Below are 10,195 nucleotides of genomic sequence, written 5' to 3'. Positions count from 1 at the left end.
TATATGTATACATATACAAACATACATGAAAAAGTATATATCCAGTAGAATATAGAGAGAAAGTTGGTGTGACAAGTATTAAACTATATCAAACTGGTTGCAGGAAAGGTCCAGTAAAATATCAATAGTTTAGCATAGATTTTGCATAGATTTGTAAAGGATGAAAATTCTTTCCTCATTTTATACTTTACAAATATCTTTAGTACGTTTTAAGTTTTTTTATATTGTAGTTGGAGCACCTATATAATGCTGAGAATTGGAATTACATAAAGTATGCAACATGTATAGGCCAGCCAGTATAGGAAAGTTCATGAGATTCTTATTTCCAATTAACCACCAGGAGAAGTGGAGTTCCAGTTCAGATTTTATGTAGAGCACTGGCCTTGAACACAAAAGCACCAGTCAGGCTGTGAGTTTAAGCCCTAGGATCTACAGAAACAAAAACACAAAATATAACTTGGACTTAGATATTTTATAATGAAGCATTTTTATGTACTCTACATTGTTAGAAAGACTAGATTTCTGTGTTAGCTTTATAACCTATCATAATAAGTGATATTGTCCATTTATTAAGCAGAAAGGCTTACTCAGATTTATAAGTTTGAAGGTTTCAGTGTAAGTGTATGTTCAGTTGGTTTTATTGCTTTGGTGGCCTGTGACAAGACAATGTCAAGGTGAGGAGTATGTCAAAAAGAAATGTTTTTGACCTAGAATGATTAAAAGAGAAAAGAAGAAAGTAGATGAGTGTGCATGTTCTCAGAGGTTTCACTCTGAAGAACTTAATCTCCAGAAGAACTATTCAGGTATTCTCCACAGTCTGGGAGGAAATGGAAAGTCATTTTTCTTTAACACATAGGTCTTTCTGGGGCATTCTGAATTCAAATGGCAACATCCTCACCAATGATAATGAATTGTCCAGGGGTGGAATAGATATTGCTATAAATTCCAATCAGATCGCAGCAGACTAAATATTTTATGGAATCCCTATTAAAATACTTTCTTGCAGACTGACTGGGTCTTCATACTACATATTTGTATATCGGTGTGTATGTGTGGGTTTGAATAAACTAATACAGCAATGTAGCAAATTAAAGTATTAGTAAGGCCTTTCTCTTCTCATATCATGAAAGCCTGCCACAATTCTCAATCAAATCCCATTCAAGATTCAAACATTAATGCTCTCTCAAAACTTCTGTATGCAAACCCAGGTACATTCACTTCATTTAAGACGGCAATGATATATGAAATTTTTAAGTCTACCATGGAAAAAAATTATATTAAGCAAAGTTAGCCAGGCCCAAAGAAACTTAGGTCCCATGGTTTCCCTTAATTGCAATAACTAGTATATGTCTGAGTCATGCAGAAAACATCAGATAAGTTGATGTTAGGGAAATGAACCCTAATATATGTATTCAAATGTTTTTTTTTTATTTCAGGTGATTGTTTCTAACACATTTATAAGATTATTTCTTTGTTGCTTTGTATGTCCCTCCCCCATGGTATAACCCCTGCTTTCACTGTATTTGAGGTTGGTATAATTTGTGAAGGGGAAGGGAAAAAAGAAATGTTTAAATAAGGGTACAGGTGGATCCATTCCAACAATGAGATGTACAAGTCGTTATATGGAAAAACGAACTTTACAACTTTGGTGGGGGCAGGGAGGAGGATTGGGTGGAGGGGCAGGGGAGGGAGAATGGGAAGGGATGGGAAGGGGAAACAAAGGAGGAGGCTAGAATGCTTGATAAGTAATGTACTCATTATCTTGTCCATGTAATTGTAACCCCTCTGTACAGTATTTTCACAAGAAAAAAAGAAAAAAAGGAAAATTTAAGTCTTCCAATTACGTTGTCACCAAGGAAACATGTACAATATTTCCTTAAAAAATATCTAGATTGTAGAACACTTTAGCCAGAAAATTGAAGGAGTATACATTATAGGATTTAATTTAAATATTAAGTCACTGAAATGGATATACTATATCCACAACTTAGAGCCCCTTCAAAATACATAATTGCAAACCTCATCTATTACCATCTTCCGTGAAGACAGTCCTTGCTGAAAACGAACCAGATGTGGTAAACCAATTAAAATGTACGCCTTTGTCAAATGCTGTTGTTTTAAAGCATGGAAGTGATAGAACAATTAATGCCAGTGAACAGCTGGTTCTAAGGAGTATGGAAAGTGATTACTTTGGACTCTAAGTGGAAAAATCCACAGATGTTTCAGATTGTGCTTCATTTTGGCATTTGTGAGATATATTTTGGAAAGCACAATGAATGAAAGCATGTTGTTTTATAAAGATTTTCCGACTGACAAACCAGGGAAAGAAAACTTATTGAAATGTTTCAAATGAGAAGACAGACAATAGGGTGGGTAAGATGTGGTATGCAGCTTTAAATACAGACTGAAGCAAAGCAAAGAATGGGAAATTTTTTTCCTTAAAAGCTTTCTGGGTGTATTGTGTTATACACTATAATGATGAAATGATCATTTCTTTGGAAAAGTCATGAAAAAACATTGTCACCTGTTGAATTTCTTTATAAAGTGAATCTTAATTGACAAGAATGAAGAAATTTAAATATGTTAATAAAACATTATTAAGTATTACTTTAATTTTTGATTAAAAGTTAAAGCAAACTGACAGACTATTAGTCCATTAAGATTTATGTTTCCTGTCATATTTATTTTCCTTTTGTTCCTCTTTTTTGGGTGGTGACATTTTTTTCAGAAAGGCAACCTAGTCTTAACCATTACCCACAAAATTTATGCTGTCAGAGAATCAGAGATTTTTTTTATTAAATTAAGACAATAGTAGGCTCATTTTATGCCAAACCAAAATATAAACACCAAAACATTTTTCACTAAAAAACCACTCATAAAAAATCATGAGGGGGAAAAGGCTCAGGAGGACCAGTATAATCCAGGCGCAGGAAGAAAGGCTTAGGAAAACACCTGAACATGTGGCATCCCAATGCATGGCAGCCGGTGCAAAATGCAAGTATCCCTTACATGGGGTGCCCTGGAGGTTCCAATCCTGGGTGTCCACCTCCTTTGTGCCCACAACCTGTAAATCCAGCCATTCCTCCTGGTCCTGTTCCCGGGTGTCCCTTTCTCCAGGACCTCCCCAGGTGAACCCAGCTTTCTCTCCATGTGGGTCCTCTTACCCTGTGACACAGCCACAGTATCCAGGATACCAACCCTCAGGTCCTTACCCTCCCCATGCCCACCACCTGCACCTGGCATATGTCCTGTGAATCCCCTGGCTTCTGGCATAGGCCCACGAGCCCCAACCGACAAGAAAACACTGAAGAAAATGAAGAAAACACATAAAAAGATGCACAAACACCACAAGCATGGCAAGCATTGTTCCTTTTCCTCCTCGTCTTCCAGCAGTGACTCTGACTGAATTCAGGGCCTAGACCCTCCCCTCAAGTCTCACCAGTTTTGCTCTCATCAAGCTTCTGCTGTGGTGTTGTACTAGGAGGAAATTAGCCCTCTGATTCCCACCCCACCCTCATCTGAGCCTTACCCTGCTGTTCAGCCCTGACTGGCTAGGGAAATGGATAAAGTATTTTTGTGGGCTAGTAAAGACCATCTCCTTCCTTGTTGATCGATCTTTTGTTTTCTTTCTCTCTCTTTTTTTTTTTTTTTGGTTCGAGACTGGGACTCCAGCTCAGTACCTAATGCTTTTACTCATTGGCTAGCACTCTAAAAATTGAGCTGTGCCTCCAATCTCAAGAGCTGAAGACTTTAACAGAGGAGCAGTTTTTTGAACATGGTGAAACCTCTGAGCTAAATGCTGAAGACAAGTTTAAATTCTGTAAAATGTGATTTTTTTTCCTTCCATTTCCGTTTGTAATACATGTGGTTGGTGGAAATTTCATAATGATAAAAAAACCTGTACTTTTTTTTTATAAAGGTAGCATACTAGGATCATTTAGAGCTAGATATGTTCCCAGCAGGCCTCCTAATGATTTCATTAACTGCAAGGCTGCCTTGATTCAAAGCAAGAGTCCATTTGGTTGATGAACTTTCTGGAAATGTAATCTCTACTCCTTAGCTCAACATGCTAGCTCAGGTCCTACTCTCATTTTCCAATTCTCAGTCCAAATAAAGCTATTTTTTTCTGGTCAAAAAAAATAATGAGTACTTGGGGGAAGATGGAGGAGGAGAAGCTGGAGGGTAAACAAGCTCTTACATAGAAAGCAGTTTTAATGTTCCAGTGAACAGTCCTAGGCTAGAGAGTCACACCAAGTGTGCCATCACAGTAAAGAGAGTTTGGCCAAAGAGGGAAAATCCAGGCAAGATGACAGATCTGAGCACTTGCCAGGAGCCACAGCTGAGGTGGCAGTTGGGACAGCGCCAGTGGCTGTAGCCCCCATCCCTACAGAGAGAGTCCACGACAAAGGCCCCAGATGTGGCCGGTGAGCGGATTCTACTCAACACCAGCAAGAAATAACAAGGAGCAGATATCTTCATCCTGCCGATCACAGACCAGAGACGACACAGGAACCAACACTCTGTCATGAGTAGAATCCTGACATCCTCACTCCTTCTCAGGGAGCAGAGGAGGGAAGGCCACCCATCCTCCACTACCAGAGATCTCCATCTAAGATACTGACCTCCACAGGGCTGAGCAGATAGCTCCAACTCAGGCCTTGGAAGAAAACAAGAGAGTCATTTAGTAGGTCACAGGAAGTAGACATGACCTGCCAGGCTCAGCTCCACTGAGGGGAATGTCACCCCACCCAGCCAGAAGAACCAGTGTCCTCAGAAGAGTGATTTCCTTCACAGGGTAAACAGAGACAGAGGCTGCTCCTTCCTACAGCAGCCTAGACAAACAATTGAAACTCAGTAAAAAAAAAAACAAAAAAAAAACCCTGAGAATGGGTTCCATGAGTGTTTCAGGAATTTCCCCACAGGGAAAAGCTACTATTTGCTGAAAGGCCTCAACCCTACCTCTTCACGTCATTTCCACACTGAAGGAAACAGCCATCTCCCTCTTTTGTGATATTCAAAGCAGATCTCCCTTCCACCGAATAGCCTGGGAAGAGGATCACAAAATCCTTGGTAAAGCAGAGCATTTTTCTGCCAGCACGAAAATAATTGACTTAAGAAACCAGTCAAGCAAAAGGAAAACCAAACACCACAAGCACACCAGAGACTCGACCAAGAGACTGGTTATGGACGCAGGGGAGATACAGGGTCTTCCCATACCCCATCCCCCCAAAAAAACCCAAAAATCAAAGAACTCTTTTTTTAACCTTTTTTTCAATTTTTATTTTTTAAAAAAATATTTGATGTTAATTTTTTCTCATAATTTTTATTTCTGATGTGTGTGTGTGTGTGTGTGTGTGTGTGTGTGTGTGTGTGTGTGTGTGTGTGTTTAATCTCCTTTGACATTTTGGTCCTTTTTTATTGTTTTCATTTTTTTTCTCTCTTTTTTGTTTGACTTAATTGCTGTTCAGCTCATCCCCAGATACATACCTGTGGTCAATTATTAGACCTTATCCCCCATTGTGTACATACTTACTCCTGAAATTTATTACTCGATTCAAAACATCTTAAGCTTAATTTCTTTAATAGCAGTATTATCTCTTTATACCAATATAATTTTCAATTAACAAATTTTAATTTTCTTTTATTTTTTATTTTTTCATATTTCCTATCTATCCCTCCTCTCATCTCATCCTATCTTTTTCTTCTCTCAATATCATTTCTTTAAACTTACATAATTTTGTGTTTCACTTCTTAGATTCAAATTTTTGTTTATCCATTTTTTCTTTATTTTAAAAAAAAATCTCTCTCCTATCATTCGGTCCAATCAATTTCCCTCTCAGAGATTAGGCCTTGTTCAAATTCACTCTTCTTTTACCTTTCCACATTCCTCTAATCCTAATTTTCTCCACAATTCTCCCTAAACCTAATAATTTCTGGTTTGTCAATTTTTTGACACACCTTTTTGCTTTTACTACCCCATTAGTCCATGGTTGTTTGATGATGAATAGATTATATCTGATGAACTAGATTGTATCTGCAGCCATTTTGACTGTGCAACTACAGGACTCCGGTTGATGCTTGCCTTAAAATAGTGGTCTAGCACAAAATTGGTTTTACTTTCATACCAAATGGGCAGAACAAGCCAGAAAACACAAGAAAAATGGCAAGTCCAGGTATATGAATTCCCACTCATGATAATCAGGTGACAGAATACTTAATGAATAATCCAGGAGAGAGCTCCCAAAAAGCTCTACAAGCACTACTGGTAAACATGGTGAATGAATAGATTGAAAACTTGTAAAGGACTCAGTGTGAGTGTGATAGAGAGCGAGAGGGGTCAAACCAAAGATTAATATAGGAATCTTGTGAGCATGAGGAAGCTATTCAAAGATTAATACAGGAATTGTATGAGCAGGTTGAGAACAGTCAAAGAGAAATACAGAAATCGCATGAGAAGGCTGAGATCAGTCAAAGAGAAAGACAGGAATTGCATGATTGTGAGGAAGCTGTTCAAAGAGTAATACAGGAATTGTGAAAGAGGGATGAGAATAGAGCAAGATCAATAAAGGCCTCCATGAACAGACAGCTGAATGAATTCAGGGAGACCACAAAAGGAATGCTCAATGGAGCCCAAGAAAAGTAATGGGAGTCTAAGGAAACCATAACGAATCAACTAAATGATTTGAGAAGAAACACTGACCACCAAATTAAGGAAGTAAAGTTTATACAAGACCCAAAACAAAGTTCCAACAAAGAATTTGAAGCCATCAAAACCAAACAATTAGAAGGAAAAGAAATAAAAACAAAGTAGAAAGTCTTGACAGTTGGTTAGACCATGCAGAAGATCGAATCTTGGGCATTGAAGACAGCCTAGATATTATAGAGAAAGAATGTATAACTATCCAAGACAAATCCAAGAAATATGATAGATCTATTCAACATTTGGAAAGCACCATCAGAAGGCCTAATCTGAGGATAATGGGTGTAGAGGAGCACCTAGAGACAGAAGTTAATGGTTAAAATTTATTTCACAGAATCGTAGCAGAGAACTTCCCAAACAAGCAAAAAGATAGGCCTATTCAGATACAAGAAGCTTTTAGAACCACCAAACCAGACTTACAAAAGATATTTGAAGATGTCCTACACATAGAAAACCAACAAGACCACAATAACGGCCAAGAAACAGGCTCCAAGTGAATAAAATTAGAATTTAACACCAAAAGCCACCAAAGAAAGTCCTCTAACACATGGAGGCTGAACAACACACTGTTGAATCACCAGTGGGTCATGGAAGAGATTAGAAAGGAAATGCAAATGTTCATGATATTCCACAACAATGAACACATAAATTACCAGCTCCTCTTGGACACAGGAAATGCAGTACTCAGAGGCAATTTTATACCTCTGAGTTCCTACATCAACAAATTAGAGAGATCTGAAACCAACAATTTAAAGAGGCATCTAACCTCATTGAAAAAGAGCAACCAAATAAAATCCTGTCCAGTAGATTGAAAGAAATAATTAAATCAGAATTAAACGAATTAGAATCCAAAAAAAAAAAAAAAATACAAAGAACCAACAAAACAGAGTTGGTTCTTTGAAAAAATTAACAAAAATTGACAGACGCTTAGCAAATCTTATCAGAAAAAGAAGAGCACACATAGAAATAAACAAACTCAGAGATGTGAATGGAAACATCACCACAGAAACAACCAAAATCCAGAACATTATAAGGGAATACTTCTCAAACTTTTATGCTAATAAGTTTGAGAACCTGGTAGAAATGGACCTTTTCCTAGCAAATATTGACATGCCAAGACTAAACCAAGATGAGTTAAATCAAATTAACAGGCCCATATCAAGCATTGAGATAGAAGCAGCAATAAGAGACCTCTCATCTAAGGACCAATAGATTTACAGCGGAATTCTACAAGGCCTTCAAAGCAGAGCTCACACCAATATTCCTCCAACTCTTCAATGAAATTGAAAGAGAAAGGGCACAATGGGACTCATTCTATGAAGATATCATAACCCTCATCCCAAAACCAGGCAGGGACTCATCAAAGAAAGAGAACTAGAGGCCCACTTCTTTGATGAACATTGATGCAAAACTTCTCAACAAAATTTTGGCCAATCGACTTCAACAATTCTTCCAAAAAATCATACACCACGATCAAACATTATTCATTTCAGGGATGGAAAGCTGGTTCAATATACGCAAATCAATTAATATAATTCATCACATCAACAGGAGCAAAGATAAGAACCACATGGTTATCTCAATAGATGTAGAAAAAAGCGTCTGACAAGTTCCAAAACCCTTTTATGATGAAGGCTCTGGAAAAATTAGGAATCCAGGGAACATTCCTCAATACAATAAAGGCTGTATATGACAAACCTTCAGCCAGCATTACACTTAATGGTAAAAAAAACTAAAGCCATTTCCTCTTAGGAACTAGACAAGGATGTCCAATCTCTCTGCTTCTCTTCAATTTAGTATTAGAATGCCTCGCTACAACAATAAGACAAGATGCAAACATTAAAGGATCCAAATAGGGAAAGATGAAATACAACTTTCGCTCTTTTCAGATGACATGATCTTATATTTAAAGAATCCCACAGAATTCACTCCCAAATTACTCATGCTGACTCAAAATTTTGGCAAAGTAGCAGGGTATAAAATTAACACTCAAAATCAATGGCTTTACTGTATGCCAACAATGAGAAAAGCGTGGCTGACATAAGGAAAGCAACTCCATTCGTAATAGCCTCACAAAAAATGAAATACATAGGAATTAGATTAACCAAAGAAGTGAAAAATCTATGATGAAAACTTTAAAAACCTGAAAAAGGAAATGAAAACAGAACTTAGAAAGTGGGAAAATCCTCCCATGCTCCTGGATTAGAAGGATCAACATCATGAAAATGGCAATATTTCCCAAAGCTCTATACAAATTCAATGTGATACCTATGAATATTCCAACCTCATTCTTCAAAAAAATAGAAGAGGCAATCCAAAAATTCATATGGAACAATAAAAGACCCCGAATAAAAAAATGATCCTCAGAAAGAACAATGCCGGAGGAATATCAATACAAAATTTCAAACTCTACTACAAAGCCGTAATAATCAAAACAGCTTCATACTGGCACCAGAACAGATCTCAGGACCAATGCAAAAGAACTGAAATCCTAAATATTAACTCACAGATATATAGCCATCTAATCTTCGATAAGAGAGCTAAAAAAAATAGAATGGAAGAAAGACAGCTTCTTCAGTAGGTGGCTGTCAAACAAAATTGGTTAATCACTTGTAGAAAACTAAAGCTAAATTCTTATATATCACCCTGCACCAGAATCAACTCCAAAAGGATCAAAGACCTAGAGTTACAGCATACACCCTAGGTCTCCTTGGCACAGGCCAAAATTTTCTTAATAGATACCCAGAAACACAACAAATCAAAGAAAGGTTGCACAAATGGGATTACATATAATTGTAGAGCTTCTGCATGGCAAAGGATAAAGCTAGCAAGATCAATAGAAAACCCATGGATTGGGAGAAGATCTTCATTAGCCATACAACAAACAAGGGTTTCATATCTAAAATATACCTGAAACTCACAAAAGTAAATCCAACAACAAATCCTCAAACAACTGCCCAATAAATAAGTGGGCTAAAGACTTAAAGAGAAACTTCTCTGAAGAGGAAAGAAGCATGGCTAATAGACACATGAAGACATACTCAACTTCCCTAATCATAAAAGAAATGCAAATCTAAACAGCATTGAGATACCACCTCACACCAGTTAGAATGGCTATAATCAAGAACTCTAATAACAACAGAAGCTGGAGGGAATGTGGACTGAAGGAAACCTTATTGTATTATCGGTGGGAGTGTAAACTTGTTCAACCACTTTGGAAAGTAGTATGGAGGTTCCTCAAAAGAATCCACATAGAGCTCCCCTATTTCCCAGCAATCCCACTTTTGGGCATTTACCAAAATGATCACAAACATAACCATACTAAAGCTACCAGCACAACTATGTTTATTGCAGCATTATTTACCATAGCTAAGATATGGAAACAACCCAGATGCCCCTCAATAGATGAATGGATCAAGAAAATATGGTATAAATACACAATGGAATTCTATGCCTCCATCAGAAAGAATGACATTGGCCCATGTGTTAGGAAAT

The sequence above is a fragment of the Dipodomys spectabilis genome, unplaced genomic scaffold, assembly GCF_019054845.1.
Source record: "Dipodomys spectabilis isolate Male_0828 unplaced genomic scaffold, ASM1905484v1 ptg000239l, whole genome shotgun sequence".
In the NCBI taxonomy this organism is placed as follows: domain Eukaryota; kingdom Metazoa; phylum Chordata; class Mammalia; order Rodentia; family Heteromyidae; genus Dipodomys; species Dipodomys spectabilis.
This window is presented reverse-complemented; position numbering follows the sequence as displayed.